The following is a 17263-nucleotide window of genomic DNA, read 5'->3' as shown; positions in this document are numbered from 1 at the left end:
AAGACGTGGCATGGCTATATCCAGTCTCAGAACTGAAGTCATTTCTGATGTCACAGGACGGCAGCCACCTTTCCAGCCCAACCCTAAGATTTTTTAAATAACTTATTTTAGTGAGCAAGAAATATTATCTTGCAACTGTAATTTAAAATATGGGAGATTAACAGAATGGAACGTGTGTGTGTGTGTGTGTGTGTGTGTGTGTGTGTGTGTGTGTGTGTGTGTGTGTGTGTGTGTGTGTGTGTGTGTGTGTGTGTGTGTGTCTATGAGGGAGGTAGAGAGAGAGGGATAGAGAGAGTATATATGCATGTACATGCACCTGTATGCTGGAGACATGCTGAGCTACAGCCCTAGCCCTAAGAATCGTTTGGCTTTGTTTTTTATCAATATGAGGATTTGAATTCAGGGCCTTGAACAAGAATGATGCTTTCAAAGAAATAAAACCAAGCCATCCGAGATTAGCATTTTAATGTAACTTCTTTTGAAAAATTGGAATCTGTGTAAGAGATAGAAACACTTTTCTCTGGTTAAAAATGTAATGCTAATTATGAACTAAAAATTTCAAAACCTCAAAGTTGAGATTAAGTGTGTACTATTTTGTTTATCCTTGATGGTTGCTATAAAAAAATCAGAAAACCCTCCAGCCTATGATCTTCCCTCACTTGGACTAACTACTGTCTCCCCGACACGAGCTTCCGGCGGCAGGGCGGCCGCCCTGACACCTCAGCGACCGCAGCAGCCTCCCATGCTCTCATTTGGAAATGTTCAAAATAATAAAACAGCAATGTTGTCATCTGTAAACACAGGGGATTCCCTAGTGTCTTTGATAGATTTGCTGATTGAATAAGCAGAATATTTTGATCTGGGCAACCTGAATCTAACACTTCTATACCTGAGGGGGCAAATGCCCATCAGCCTGCCACAGCGGTGTGTGTAGGACTAGAACACTGCACTTGGACTGGGAAGTACTAGTATGTACTCATCCTTCTCATAACACATCTAACTGTACAAATGCTTATTATCTGACTTACTGTTATTCCCAAAGAGCCAGGGAAAAATCCCTCCTTAGATGTCAGTTTAGACAGAAAAAATAATTCTTTGTTTGATTTTCTTTAGGTCAGAAATATATTCTTTTCATCTTTTCCTAAATAATTGTACCCTTGTTTGGATGACACCTGAAAGTCAGGGACTCAAAAATAACGTTAGGTTTAACTAGAAAGACCTAATGTGAACTCACAATGCTGGGGTCATTGTTCATTGGTATTTTGTGACACAGTCATTAAGCATACAGGTAATTCCTACAGTTCATTACCTGGATCCCATTACTGTGTCACTAAATATCACTAGAAATTTGGGGAACTTTCCAGGAATTACTCAAATGTACTGTGGAGAGAATTTTGACTCATCAGGAAAGTCTTTGCCTTAAGTCCTAATCAGTAGATCATGCCTCAATATCGTAGAAATGAAAGGTTATAAAGAGAGAAAAAAAACACAAATAGTTCTCAATTTTAAATGCAGATAAGTATAACCCCAAGGATATTTTATGAATGAAAAAGTGCTTCCAATTTTATTTACTGTTAATATTTAAACTTTAGTTTCTCCTACTGACTTTGAATCTAAGCAGCCTTTTTCTCTGTTTTAACAGGTAGCAAATATAAAATGAGTAAGAGAAAAAGTTTGAGAAAAACATTCTGCCACCCCGCTAAAGGAGAAAGCCACATTACACTACCCTTTGTTCTTTAGAAGACAAGTGAAATACCTACTGCTTTTCTGAGTACATTAATTTGTCAAGTTCTGAGCCTATTCTTTAAATTGCTTCTGATATGATCTTCCTTTCTTTAAACGAGAACAAAGTTCCAATTCAGAATCTCTGTATTAAATGGGTTCTGTAGAAGACAGGTATCTTTGCTTCAGTAAAAAATAAAATAGAACAAAACAAGCCATCGTCTTGGAAAGGGTCTCCTGTTTCCTAGGTTTGTCATCCACCCCAAATGGGTCTCACCTGCCAGCCCGACTGTGAGAAGTGTCCCCAAGCCGCAGCAGGAGCAGCCGCCCATCTGGACGGCCGTCCCAGACCTTCCACACGGCTGCCCTCTCGCTCCTTCCCCTGGGATCCCTTGGTTCTTTCTACTCTGTGTTGTGTTCACTGGGGTTGGAGATCAGAAGCTAACACTTGCTAGGTCGGTGAACGGCCACTTGAACCATACCGCAGTCAGTGCTGCTTTAGATATTTTGGGGATAAGTGCTGGAATCCTGCCCAGGCAGGCCTGGACCACAGCTCTCCTGTTTATGCCCGTCCTGGGGCTCGGAGGGCAGGCACGTGGCCACAGGCCCATAACTGCAGTCTCGCTGACTTTTTTTTGCCTATGCTGGGCTCAGTCATTGTTCCTCCTAATGTGGTTCCCAAGCAGCTGTGATTACAGACATAAGCCAGTGCCTCTGGCCCTCAGAGAAGCCTGTATGTGTGTTGTCTCATTTAATTCTTATCAATTCTTCATGCGGGGAAAGGGAGATGGAAAGGGTCATGTCTCTGAAGTCACAAAGTTGACAGGAAGACCACCAAGGATCTGACCTCGAGTCACCTGACGACAGAGCCTGGCGGCTGGGCTCAGGACCCCTGGTCTCCTAAACTGCTCTCACACTTCAGATCCTAACGCGGGCTGAGGAAAGCTCATCCGGCACAAGATGATGCAGACTGAACTTTAAACTCTTGCCTTTGAACTCAAGTTCAAGTAATAGTTATTAAAAGCTCAGCTACGTTCTTGTACTCATCACTTGTGCATGCTTAGAGACTTTGGACTGAAGGAGAAATGCCAAGCTTGCACTATTTCTAGCTTAGCTAGAGTAAGATAAGAAGTTCTGTCCTGCTGGAAATTCATTCCTCTGTTTCAAGCTTCAAGCTTTAGTAAAAAGATCTAAGAGAGTTTTACTAGTCACTGAAAAGAATAAAACATGTTCCATAGCTAAAGGAAAGGGAGTAAGTACCTGCTCAGTTTTTATAACAATAGTCCAATTGTGAGGATGACAAAGGGTATAGAAACTGCCTGGCGCAGTAGACAAACTCATGACGACGGGGCAAGGAGCTGGATTTCTCTAGACCCACGATGTGCTCTTGAATTAGCATTTGATTTACTCCACACCTGGAATCAAGAAATATTAATGCAGAAACCAGGTTGTGAGCAGTGTTCTTTGGCTTCTTGATTTCTGACACTTCATGGCACAGGCAGATGATATTATTTCGTAGTTTCTTTTTTTTAAGTACTGGAGATTAAATGCAGAGCCACAGGCTTGCACGGCCTTTTGGTCTTTTTGGTGTGTTTCTGGGACAGTCCCACACCTCTGACAGGGCTGGCCTCGGACCCCCCTCCAATCTCCACCTACTTCTCCATGGTCATCGGCATTGCCGAATGCTGCTGGATCTCTACTGTATCAAATCTCAGGCAGACTCTCAGCACACGAGTCATTTCTTCTGTTAGAATGCTGCATTCTCTCTAGCTATCTTTTTAAATCTGGCCTCTAACAGTTGCAGCAGAGGTCTCTTATCTCCCAGGAGCCTCATCTGACTCTCGTGCTAGGAAATGGGTAACATACGGGCTTCCATGATTTCAAATGATCAGCCTGTAGCACTTACTTCATGGTGTAAAACTCACCATCTTTTCCAGAATTCTCCATGAAGTTCCTTTATAAGCACTGTATCTTATTCAGCCCTAACCACGAGACAGGCTTCTAGTAAACACAGTTGACCCCAGAGAAGAATAACACCAACAGGAAAGCGAAGAGGGCATACCATCATGCCTCAAATGAGAGGGTGAATGGAGATAAACCGAATGCCTTCAAGGGTGCCATGCCAACAAAGTCTATCAGCACAGCAGAACGCGCAGCAAGGCTAATCAGCCTCTAGGGAAAGGACCCCTCGCCTGAGACATCAACATCAGTCTGCACTTCTATTACAGGACGTCACCATGCAACAGCTGAACAACAGATTCTTTGTTAAAAGAACTGGAGTCTACCAAATCTACCATTAATGGACCTCAGAGAAAGCTATATGGTGTGCTACTGCAGCACAGCATTTTATAATGTTCTTTGCCTTGTCATTCATACAGCCCATCTTAGCTCTCAGATGGTGATTGTTCAGTAACCAAAAAGTTAATGTGCAACAAGCAAAGGGAAGAACTTTGCACAGAGGAGTTTGTAGGTTGATATTCCAAGCAAAGAAATGATTTTTTGTTGTTTTAAACCTGCAGTTGTGATTCATTCACCCAGTAGATTTATTTGCATTTTTAAGGTCAATGCCCACAGGGGTCAGTAATTCTCCTTACAAGGATGACCATGTGTTACATAATAGACTCTAGGCATAATGCATTAGTGCAACTAGGTAGAATTCAATGAGATGGACGCTCACTCTGGCACTTTCTCTTCTATGCTCACTTCAATTGTTGTCATAAGGCAGTGGCAGGCACAGCGGTGGGAATAGGGTGGAAGTAGGGGCAGAAACACTGTCAGCAGTTTCCAAGGAAGAGCAAGTGTTTCAAGTACCTGCTGAGACTCCATCTGAGGCTCAGTCCAGCTGCTACTCCCACAGACCACTGCTGTGGTAAAAAGGATCACTGATGGAATAGGCTGGGTTTTGAACAAAAATGACAAGGACAGCAAAGACTGAAATCCACCAAACAAGACTGTTCACCATCCGTGTTTAGCCACATTTAAAAGCAGAAGTATAGAATGACATGGGAAAACTGACACAGTAATGCCCATAGAAACAAACATCGTATCCACCATAACTAGAGGTCCACAGTGCACAAGAGGTTTGAGCTAAGGTGTGGTGAAATCTGAGAGAAGTCTACCTTGGACATATTATCTGGGATGTCGAGTGAGTACACTTTCCATTTGTCTTAATAATTTTCCAATTTTCCAAGGTAGACTTCTACCTGTATCTTCACTGTATGGTGGAAATTTGGATGTTTCAGCCATTTGTGGCCATGGATGTAGACACTCTTCATAAACGAAAGAAAACAATATACTTTTCCACCATTACAGATAGTCACCAGAATACGGCCAAAGCCCTGGCAGCATGACCTAACACAGTGAACGGTGACCTACGAGACACGATGATGCACACGTTATTTGCTTACTGGGGGCCTCAATCATTGTTTGATTGCCCTAAGACCAAAGTAATATTGAAGAATTAACATCTCTAAATATATGTTAAATGTCTCCAGTCATTAATCGCAGTGACCCCATGTTCCAGGGGTCAGGAACAGCAGTTTTCTGTCTGCCTGCAGGCTTCCTTCCTTCCTTCCCTTCTATAACCATTTGTTAATGATCACTCAGGTTGTTGATAAATCGGGTGCTCACGTTCTTGGGACACGAGAATAAGGTATGATCCCTGCTTTCCAGGAGCTTACATAAACATCACAGATGTTCCCAATGCTCCCACAGCAGTGTGATGTGGAACACAAGGGACAAGAAAATAGGTGTGATCTTGTTAATCACGTGACACAGAACCATTAAAAGGGGAAATGAAGCCGGGCACTGGTGGCTCACACCTGTCAACCTACCTACTCAAGGAGCTGAGATCTGAGGATTGTGGTTCAAAGCCAGACTGGGCAGGACAGTCCATGACACTCTTATCTCCAATTAACCATCAGAAAACCAGAGTAGAGCTGTAGCTCAAAGTGACAGTGCTAGCCTCAATGACAAAGCCCAGGAACAGGGCCCAAGCCCTGAGTTCAAGCCGAAAATAGCGATTTTTTTTTTTAAGTGAGGAGGGGAATGAGAACTATACACTGTTACTTAATAAATATTGACTTAAGTCCCGTGAAATGAGGAGAGTCCCTACTCTTTCCTGGAGCCCCAAGCTTCCCGCATCCCCCACTAAAGCTCAAAGCCTCTCGCTGCTGACAGTGTACAGCCTGTTGAGCAAATTTTAAGAAATTGATTTTACATTTTCATCTAAAATTAAGGGCCCAAGTATGTAAGTTAAACATAAGTAAAATATAAATAAATATAAGTAAATATCCACGTAATCTCCTTGTTCTGGGGAGAAGGCAAATATCCTGGCTCACTATCCTGTCATATCTTCCCTCACACTTATTTCAGTCTTGTTCTCATTCTATCAATGAAGTCTAGAGTTCAAGTGTGCAGAGAAAGTAGAGTTAGAGTCATATTCTTGACCTGGACAGCCTGCTTCAAATCTGTGTTCTGTCCTGATACAGCTAGATAACTTAAGTTTCCTCCTCCTTCTGTACTTCAGTTGCTCATTTCTAAATGGGGAAATAATTTGCCTTGCTGGGCTCTTTGAAGGGTGAGGTAAGTGAGTTCACATAAAACAGGCTGAGATGCTCATGCCCTAGCCCATACTGACATTACATGCATAAAAGAGAAAATCAATCAGCAAATGAGATGAAAGTATTCGTACAAATGAATTCCATGAAAGAGTTCTCTTTTAAATTGAGTGAAACATGTAGTCATTTTTAGTGCTAACTATAGCAAGTACACATTTGACTGCCACAGGATTTTAAAGTGATAATGGTAATTTGGATTTTAACTTTCCTTTTTGTTTGTTTGTTTTTCATGCAGTCTTCCTACATATGCGTAGCACACACTGGCCTTGGACGCCAGCTCCGTCTGCCTCACTGCCCTCCAGCGCGCTAGGATTGCAGAGCTGAGCCGCGCTGCCCTATTGGGCCTGAGTTCCATTTATTATTAAGCCAAGAAAAATAGTCATGACTTTGCTATGGATAAAACACTTGCACAATATTTTTATTTTTTGGTCAAATTACCACCTTTGTGGCTGAATGATGATTCAGCCTAAACAAGAGCAGGAAATGGGAACTGTTATCATATCTTTCAAAATTATTTCGCAGAATCTTGCTTACTCAGTATGAGCACCAACACAGTAATGGAGGCGTACGGAACTGGAAAACGAAAGCCCTTTCAAGCTTAACATTTTCAAATAACCTTCAAAACCTCAGTATATTTGTTCTTGAAATCACTTGACCTAATATTTTCTGGACTTGTTACATTATTCCTCTACTTTGTATGGCTAAAACAGAAGTGCTGATAATGGACAGAGAACAGCAGTGAGATTCACAATGCTCCCCGTGAAACCAACACGTGAGTAGCAGTAATATCTCATGAACGATTAAAAAAAGATAAATTTGATTAAGTTGATCAACAGTTTAGCTACGTTGCATTGTCCTGAAAACTACTTGGCATTAATGAATTGTTCAAAGGGGTTTCATGGGGATATTACCTATATTATGTACTACATATAATTATACATAGAAGGTTTGAATATCGTATGCTGTGATCCAATCCACCTCACGTCTATTACTCCTGCTTAGCCTCCCCCACAAGTCACCTGAGAGTTACTCATTACTTCAATAACTGCGCAGTCACAGCCAAAGACCTGAAGCAGTGTGCAGGCCAAAGACAAGAGAGTTCAGAGTGAAACTGCATAGAGTGAAGACCACGAGTGAATGCTCCCTTCCTCCTCACTCTTCCAGAGTCAGGAAGATGGAGTGACAGCGCAGGCTCTGTGGTCAGTAATGTCAGTGTAGTATCAGCATGTTAATGAGAAGACACAAATACCTATATTGGAAAAGGCGCTTTGTCTCCATTCGTTGGTGTTTGATCTAAGGAGAGTTCCTATGTAAGTGCTGTGCTTGATACCGTTTCTCAGTTACTCTTCTTCACAAGGTGCTGCAAACATAATAGGCTCTTCAGTGCTGTTACAAAGGTTTTAGCAACTTCAAGTTTGCCAGGAATAAAAGCACAGTGAGAATATCTACTTTTTAGTTTTAAGTAATACTTAACTCAGAGAGGTTAATGTTTTAGCTATACATTTCTTTCTACTGAGTGGCATAATCTTATCTAATTTAGATTGCATGAGCCAGACTTTTAACTTCTTCCTGGTTTATGACTTTGGGATCCTTTCTTCATTCTTAATCACCTTCATTCAGTTGTAAAATATTTACTTTAAGTACAGAACAAATATTTTCATGCCCTATAAGAAGTTAGTTTTTTAAAAAGCAAATGTAAGTGTCTTCAAGAAAACTAGTGGATGTGGGTATCTATTATGAAACGCATAAGATGCATATTAGTGGACAGTTGTAGCTAATGGACAAATGGTTGCTAGTGTTGCTCTGGATTTCAAGGACTCCTGCTAACTAGCTCAGTAATTTCTCTACTATGGTAAAGTGCCAAGAAATAATCCTGTTCTGTTATATTAAAATGCTGGTATTACTTAAGACCACCTTAGTAAGGACCCTTAGAGATTAAAGATACAGAGATGGAACATTTTGACTTTTAATTCACAGAGGGCAAAAAGAAGTTCTGATTGTCTGGATATAACATGCACTCCCTTCAATTAGCTCAGCTAGCCTTTCCTCTTTACTATGGGAAAATCCAAGTTTCATTTTGCTGCAGGGGACAGGGGACAAGTATGTTGCAAGTGACAAGTTTATAAGAAGAGAGGATGGAAAAGAAAAAAAAAAGCAAAAACAAAAGAATGGGCTAGGAAGGTGGCTCAGTGGTAGCGTGCTTGCCTCGCATGCACGAGGCTCTGGGTATGATTTCTCAGCACCACATAAGCAGAAAAAGCTGGAAGTGGTGCTGTGGCTCAAGTGGTAGAGCGCCAGCTTTGAGCTGAAGAGCTGAGGGACAGCGCTCAAAGAGCGCTGAGGGACAGCCCAGAGTTCAAATCCCACGACCGACCAAAAAACAAAACAAAACACAAAAAAAACATGAGGAGCAAGTTTAGGGCTGAGGCCAGCATCTGGTTCTGGTTTATTTTTCAATCCTTAAAGACTTCACAGAACAATTTTAAAAAACTCTTTTATTACTTAAAAAAATTGAGACCAGATCTTTGTGTACCTTTTATATAATAAAGACAGAGTGAAGAGGATTCTGACCATGAAATGATCCTCATGAGTTTTTCTTTAGTTGGAATACAATTTGTGAAAGATTCTAACAGTCTGACACACTCTGACCCTAATATATTTATTTTCTAATGGAAGTAAAAGAGAAATCATAGATTATAACAATAATTATAAAGATAACAACCAACATTTAATTGCTGTTAAATGTTTACTGATTTATATACATCAAGTAATTTACATCTTGCACTATCGCTGGAGACAAGTACAGTACTAATATTACCCTCATTGTAATGAAGCTTTTGGGGCTTAAGAGTTGAACTGACCAGCAAGCAGCAGAGCTAGCATTCAAACCCAGCAGTCCAGTTCCAGATGCATTTGCTGCCTGGAAGCACCCAGCCCCTGGCTTAGCACTATTATTATCGTGATTTTCTGATTTCATGTGTACAATGTCACCCTTTGACATCTTCAGCCCTTTGACCCCCCCCTTCCCTTACGTTTCTCAACTCAGTGGTATAGACAACAACTTCTTGCCTGTACTCCCCCTCTTCCCCTTCCTTCTTTTGCCTCTCTCCCTTGACTCCACCCTCCCCTCTTGCAAGCACCCCATCCCTGGTACTTACTTTTTGGGCTTTGAATTCATCTTTTGAAAGAATTATACCATTTGTGCTCTCCACGGAGTATATTACCCTCCTGGTAATTCATTTATAACCCCATGCTTACCACCCGGTGTGTTTACTTGTAGATTTATAGGCATATTCTAGCTACCACAAATGACAGGAATCATATAACTTATGCTCTCTAGGTCTCCCTTACTTTGCTTAAAACTAACAATAACAAATGCTGTGGCCAAAAGGCAATTCTATTACACTGTTGGTTGGAATATAAGCTTTTCAATCACTCTGAAAAGCAGTACGGAGGTTCCTCAAAGAACTAAACATAGTTCCCTATGACCCAGCAATCCCACTCTTGGGCATTTATCCAATAAAGTACAAACAACGCTGCACTAAAGCCACCAGCACAACCATATTAATTGCAACATAACCAACCCAGATGCTCCTCAATGGACAAATGAATCAAGAAGGTAGAATTCTACTCATCCATCAGAAAGAATGATATTGTACCATTTGTAAAAAAAATGGAAAGACTTCAAAAAAATTTATCATTTCTTTCAATAGCAATTGATTATGGAAAGGACATTTAGTGCTAAATATATCAAGTCACTGTTCTCATAGAGCATAGAGGTTAATGGAGGAGGTAGACGTTATCTGAGAAATGTATTTAGAGTAGAAAGGGATTACCTGAAGATTACTTCTAAATGGTTGCATTTTAGGCCAGAAGATCGAAAGATGTCTGGCTAGAGGATTAGATCACATGCTGCCATTATTCTAATTATTCTAATTATTTTTGTAAGGATCACCAAAAGGAGACCGCTACATGGTTCAGGCAGAAGAGAGTTTACGGCGGTGAGGGGGGGAGACAGGGGGAGCATACTGCTCTCAGTGGATGCAGGGGACGGGAAAGGGAAGGGAAAAGGGAGGAAAGCAAAGGGAAGGGAAAGCAGCAAGGGAAAGCAAGAAACAATGGAGACTGACTATCTAGAAGGAGGGTGGGGAGGAGCTGTGGCCACAGCAACGACCTCTGAAGCTGGCGGCCTGCCACCAGGTGCTCTATTACCTGGGTTACACAGGTCCTGGGTGGGGACTTCTAGGGAAGGGCCACATGTGGGCACAGGGAGAATAAGGCAAGAGGCCATTTCTCCGGGTGGACCTAACAATCCTGTTCCACTATTCTTATCTACTCACCTTACACGCCCCTGCTTGCCTCACAATTGGGAACACTACGTCATTGGGTTACTTCTCTGTTCAACTGAAGGCTGTTTTATAGTCAAAGTAGCCAATGGGTATAGTACATATCAACAAACCTTCAGCCTCTATGCATGGCAGACATCCGTAAACCATCACAGAAATTTTTATCTCTTTAGTTGTAATCTTAGAAGAATATTATCAGTAAGTCAATAATTGGTCCTTGAATTGAAAACTATGGGCTATTCTGGTTTTAATTTCCTGTTTAAAAAAAAAAAGCACACTTGGACTGAGTTCCACTCAGGTGTGAATACCAGCTGTGCCCACTCACTTGTGCTGCGACCTGGGTCAGGTCATGCCACCCCAGGAACTTCACTCTCCTTACTCAAAATTGGGAGACAGAAGCTTTTCAAGGAAGTATGTAGACAAGGGCGGAATCTGGCATATATTGCTCAGCTGATACTTTATCACCATTATCCCAATGTTCAGAAAAACAAATCTTCTAAAGCCTCCACAATCTAGCTTTACCATACATTTCTGTATCTATCTCTTACACTCTACTAAAGGAACCATCCACTTCCATCAGAATTAAATAACTCAGTGGCATCTAACACTAGCTTTGCCATGTTCTCCTCCATATAAAAAAATCAAGTTTTATGCTTCCTCACCCTTTTCTAGCATCATTTTATTCATCAAATGCCCCTGGTCGCTTTAGCCACAGTCCCGAGGCCTTTCATTCACTTCTTTTTTCTGTACTTCAGTCTATACTCACCTCACATACTGACACAATGTTACATTTACCTTGTTCTCCCATCCAAACTAAATTTGTCAAAGGCAGGAACTCTGTACAGTACACACTCTATAGTACCTGTATCCTCATAATAGCACCCAGTAAAATTACTGCACACTTAACAGTGAATGAATGAAATTAAATAATACTCACAAATGTATTACAATTAACTTAAAATTAAGTCATCCATGAAGATAAAATTACTTTTTACTTATTCATATTATGTTGGCTCGATGTTATGAAAAAACTTTGGCTTTTTTCCTTTACAATAGATCACAATGTTCTACATTTGTGAATTGTGATAGTTAATTGTTTTAAAAATGTGCATTATCTATTTGAGCCCAAGTGGTACAAACGTTAGACTATTTCTCCAAACAATTAAGAAGCGTTTTTCTACTTTTGTAAAAATCTTGTGCTGGGTGCCTGTAGCTCACGCCTGTAATCCTAGCTACTTAGGAGGCTGAGGCTGAGATCTGAGGATCACATTTCAAAGCCAGTCCAGGCAGAAAAGTCTGTGAGACTCCTATCTCCAATTAACCACCAGAAAACCACAAGTGTTGCTGTGGCTCAAGTGGTAGAGAGCTAGCCTTGAGCTGAAGAGCTCAGGAACAGTACTCAGGGTCCAGAGTTCAAGCCTCACAACTGACCAAAAAAAAATCTTTGGTGTATTTTCATCTATCATTTTTTAAAACATACATAAAAATCACTATTAAGAGTAAAGAAATTCAAAATGGTTTACATTCCTCTTTGACCTATAGAACCTAACATATGCTATTTTAAATTTGAACAAAACAAGATATCCCATAATCAAGTGTAACTTAATTGGTTTTAGATCACCATTTCTTGGCTGGTGCTGCTAGGGTGGAACTTCACTACTTCCTGAAAAAATGAGAAAAAACAGGGCATCTCAAGTAGTCTGGACCAAGATTCGGCAGGGATGAGCCACCCTGGGGAAGGGGCAGCATTTCCTCACAGACTGTTGTGAACTGCCTGTGCATGGTGAAATGAAAAGCAGAAAACTGTGCAGATCTCTACGGGACGCGGCTGCTTTGCTCGCACCTGCCTGTGCTCTTGGCATGTCGAGCAATAAACGAAGGTTTGGATGAAACTGAATTTTCAACTAAAGAGACAGTTCATTGTTACGTGATTAAATGCTGCTGCTGGTGGCTAAATATCTTTTTTAAACAAAATAATAGTGATGACAGAAAACAATTTTTCTAATGTCCTCATTTGGCAAAATTACTATGGCTATCCTCAATGCCATTCATTGCTTGGTTGTTTTTGGAAATGTCCCAGGTCTGAAAAAATCCAAATCTGAGAGCCGCTAACAAGGAAAACTTGACTTTAGAGTAGGAAAGTATGCATTGTCTCTTGGCTTAGAGAAGTAGATGTCAAAAGTGTAGTACAGGGTACAATAACAACAGTATTAAATGAGAACGTTTAGAAATGCAAATTCTCAGACCCTACCTCAGATCTACCATATCACAAATGCTACAGAGAAGCCTAGCTATCTCTCTTTTAAAAATGTTTTTCAGAGGATTCCGTTGCTAAGGTTTGAGAAACACTGCCTAAGGAACAGGTAGAAAAGCTGAGACTGTGCTCAGACAAAATGCTTGGAGGTTCTTAAATGCACTTTTAAGGTCTCTTTAGTTCTATGATTTCGTATTTATTTTTTATGGATTTACCACAGTTATTAATTAGCCGATCTTTTTATAAACAAAATATTTTTTTCCTATAGATTTCAGTGAATGCTATTGTAAGTACTTCTATAATGTGGGATAAATCACACTAAAATATTTCTTGAACCATAAGGCATATATTGCTTTTTAGATTGAGAAGAGAACCACTCTTAGCAAAGTGAGAGGTAGGATGTGCTTGAGAAACTGAAAGACTTATGGACCTACAATTCCTTTGTGGAATGTGGTTTCAGGCATTATAATGACTGCTTGCATATTATAGTTATACTATTAATGTATTTATAGGAACTTCCATAAGGAAAACAGGTATTATGACTACTTAGGACAAGTTATTCTGACATTTTATTACTAGAGCTCCATGTTGTCTTGAGTGAAAAATAACTCCTATCTATGTTACATGAAGGAAATAGCAGAGATGTCCTTAGTTCTCAGTGTGTGAGACCATTCCCCGTGGTAAAAATAAATAAGTGAATAAACAGAAATCACCCAGCAAAGACAAGGAGCTCTGTTTGATAAGACATAGGATGGTGGGCTGGGAAAGTGGCTCAGTGGTAGAGCGCTTGCCTTGCATGCATGAGGCCCTGGGTTCGATTCCTCAGCACCACATAAGCAAAAAGAAAAAAGGCGGAAGTGGTGCTGTGGCTCAAGTGGTAGAGCACTAGCCTTGAGCTGAAGAGCTGAGGGACAGCGCCCAGGCCCAGAGTTCAGGCCCCACGACGGACCCACAAAAAAACAAAAACACAAAAAACACAAGACAAACAAAAAAAGACATAGGATAGTATATGTAATTCTTCCTTAGATTCCTTCATCTGAGAAACTTGCCAGTACCACTTAAATATCAACAGGATCATAATGAATTATAATTTAATAGATCAACGCCTCTTATGTTTTTAAAGGTTAATGCAGAGCTTTTAAAATATGAGGTCTGAGGATGAAAAAATTCTATGCCAACTATAAGCTTTCCACTTGCAATACATTTCAGGTTTCACTTGAATACTGTCATCAATGCCATGATTTTTTTTTTTTCTGACATCAGGAAGGTAGAGGGATTTGGGGATATACCAATTGAAAGCCAGGCTGATCCTCCTCAGGGCACTGTGATCTCTCAAGCACAGAAGAGGGGGAATGGAGAGAATTGTTTCCATGTATGATGCACTGTCCATGCGGTGACTCAATAAATGATGAATAAAAACTGGCAGTACCACTGGGTACCACTGGAACCCTCTTTACTGCGGTGCCCAGACGCAGTGGTTTTCACTTTTTATTGTTGTTGTGCCAGCAGCAGCCTTTACTTATGGCTGGTGCATCTCTACCACTTAAGTGATAGGACACCATTTAAGTTATGCCACTACTTCCTTTATTTTGCTGCTTAACTGGGGTAAGAGTCTTATGAGTTTCCCTTCACTTCACTGGCTCTACACATACTCAGCTCTCAGCCTCCTGAGGTAGCTAGGATTATTGGTAGATACCAACACCCAGCTGCTTTTCATTTTTAAGTAATATAAATAATATAAATTACATATAAAAATAAATGATATAAATAATCTAAACATTCAAGTGAAGAAGAACTGGCCTATCATTTTCATGTACAGAATTCAAACTTCAATCATACCTGATTGAATTTTCTACCATAATCTATGTACCAATTTTAAGAATTTTAATTTCTGTGCATGCAGTTTAGGGATTTTTTTTTTTTTTTGCTTAGAGACAACCAGGAAACAATCCCAAGAACAGACATAAAGGTAAAACAAAAGAAAGAGAAGCATATTTATTTTTTAATGACAACTGGGGAAACAGAGAAAATACAACTGATTTCCATGAGCAGCAGGAACATAGGTCAGCTGTCAGGTGAGGATTAATATGGAAGTGGAGCAGAGACAAGACATATGTAAGGATGAGTCATAAAAGAAGCATCACTCGCTTTTTTGGACAATGAGGAGCCAACAAATGACTTCATGTATGACTAATAGATGCCACACAGCAGAATAAAATACCTTGCTAGAACTGTAGGTAAAAGCTAGCTAAAAAAGCTTCTGATAAGCAAAGGAATTAATGAATAAATTTAATTAAAATCTCTGCTTGTTATTTTCAAAGGTTCCAAGGTCAAGAAAGTCAGAGAAAAATGGACAAACTGCTCTAGATTGAAAGAGACTAAGAAGAAAATTAAGTGAAATGCATGATTCTGGTCTTAGACCTATTTGCTATGAAAGTACCTTATTGAGAGAACTGGTGGAACTTGACATTCTGAGAATTAGATGGCAGAAATGTATCCTATCTTCAATTAACCAGCACAAAAGCTGGAAGTGTGCCTGAAGTGGAAGAGTGTCAGCCTTGACTGGAAAAATAAGCGAGAGTACAAGGCCCTAAGTTCATGCCCCAAAGTAGAAAATAAAAAGTAACTACTGCTTGCATAAAAGGTGAGGCATGTGTATTATATGGATGTGGAGAGACTCAGAACTATACACATGACACCCCCACATTAATATATAAACATACTGTCATGTTAATCAAGGTCGTACTTGCATCTTCCAGTGGTACAACAAAGCACTTGACAGAACACACATAAAGTTCATTTGGAGAAATACATTTAAGAGAATAACAAAAGAAAAACTTTTGTAAAGTATAAACAGCAATAATAAAAATAGTATTTTGCTGAAACATACTAATGGGCTAAAATTTAAAGTCCATAAACAAGTTTAGGTATCTATAAGTATTCAATAAATGACAAAAAACAATAAAACAATAGAATATACAATGTGGTGACAACTTGCAAAATCCATACCTCATCCAAAAGATCAAATAAATTCCAGGTGGTTTATAAAATTTAAATTGAAGAAGAAATATGGGGGGGGGGGGAAGGGAAGACTTTTATATATGACTTCAAAGGCAGAAATAATTTTAAAAAAAGACTAATAGATTTTTACACAGAGAGCAAGTAACAATCACGAAAATATAGATTAAGAACAGCAACTAGTGGGCTGGGAATGTGGCTCAGTGGTAGAGCGCTTGCCTTGCATGCATGAGGTCCTGGGTTCGATTCCTCAGCACCACATAAGCAAAAAGAAAAAAGCCGGAAGTGGCGTTGTGGCTCAAGTGGTAGAGCGCTAGCCTTGAGCTGAAGAGCTGAGGGACAGCGCCCAGGCCCAGAGTTCAGGCCCCACGACCGGACCCAAAAAAAAAAAAAAAAAAGGAATAGCAACTAGTTTTGTTCATTGCTATAATAATCACTTAAATTTATCATTTTTCTTTAAATTTCATTTAATTTCCTTAGAAGTACATAAAAGCTTTAAAACTACATATAAGTTAAAAATAGCAACTTCATAGCTGACATTTCTTTCTTTGCTTTTAGTTTAGAAATGACCCTTTAAGCCCAAAATAGATTTTTACTTTTTAAAATCAGTTCTTTCATTTTTCTTATTTAAATTAATTAAATAAATTAGAGGTCAAAATATGGCTCTGTCTTCTATTAAGTATTTGATTTGGGGATGTTACTTAACCTCTCTGTGTCTCAATTTCATTTTCCAGAAAAGGTAGACATAATAATACCAGGCTATTAGTATTATTATGGTTTTGTGAAATAAGTGATTTATACAAAGCATGTATCATGGTAGAACTTGACATATAAAAAGCACTAAGAAATGGAGCTATGAGGTTTAATGCCATTCGCTTTTCTACTGTGCTCTTAAATTTCATTGGAATATTTTCATGACTTGTAACAACATGGTCTGACAAATGGTACTGCCACCTGATTTAAAAACCTATGTCACATAATTTAATTGATGCTGTAGTGTTTTGCTTATTATTTTAAACTATATCTTTAATTCTTTAATGAATATATATATATATGTTATATATTTAGCATCCTAAAATTTGAATTCTTTTTCTCCCCAGAGACAGAGCCTTATGAAGGTGTCCGGGCTAGCCTGGAACGCCTGTGTTCAATGGTGTTGGGGGTAGCCTGGAACTCCTGGGTTCAAGCACTTCTCTTGCTCCAGCTTTGGAGCATGTGGGACAAATCCATCCTACCGGTCCTTTAAAGTTACAGTCCAATGTTATCAGATGGCCAATGTAACCAACGGTGTAACCCTAGACTAT

At 39.8% G+C, this 17263-nt stretch overlaps 1 protein-coding gene across 5 annotated transcripts in view; it reads right to left on the bottom strand.

Moving 5' to 3' along the window:
* Positions 1 to 17263, bottom strand: part of LOC138819687 (nucleoside diphosphate kinase homolog 7) — a 101364-nt gene that overhangs the window by 4789 nt on the left and 79312 nt on the right. The gene's annotated exons all lie outside the window — the stretch shown is intronic.

The sequence above is a fragment of the Dipodomys merriami genome, unplaced genomic scaffold (genome assembly GCF_024711535.1).
Source record: "Dipodomys merriami isolate MVZ:Mamm:240054 unplaced genomic scaffold, mDipMer1.0.p SCAF_81, whole genome shotgun sequence".
NCBI classification, from domain to species: Eukaryota; Metazoa; Chordata; class Mammalia; order Rodentia; family Heteromyidae; genus Dipodomys; species Dipodomys merriami.
This window is presented reverse-complemented; position numbering and strand designations above follow the sequence as displayed.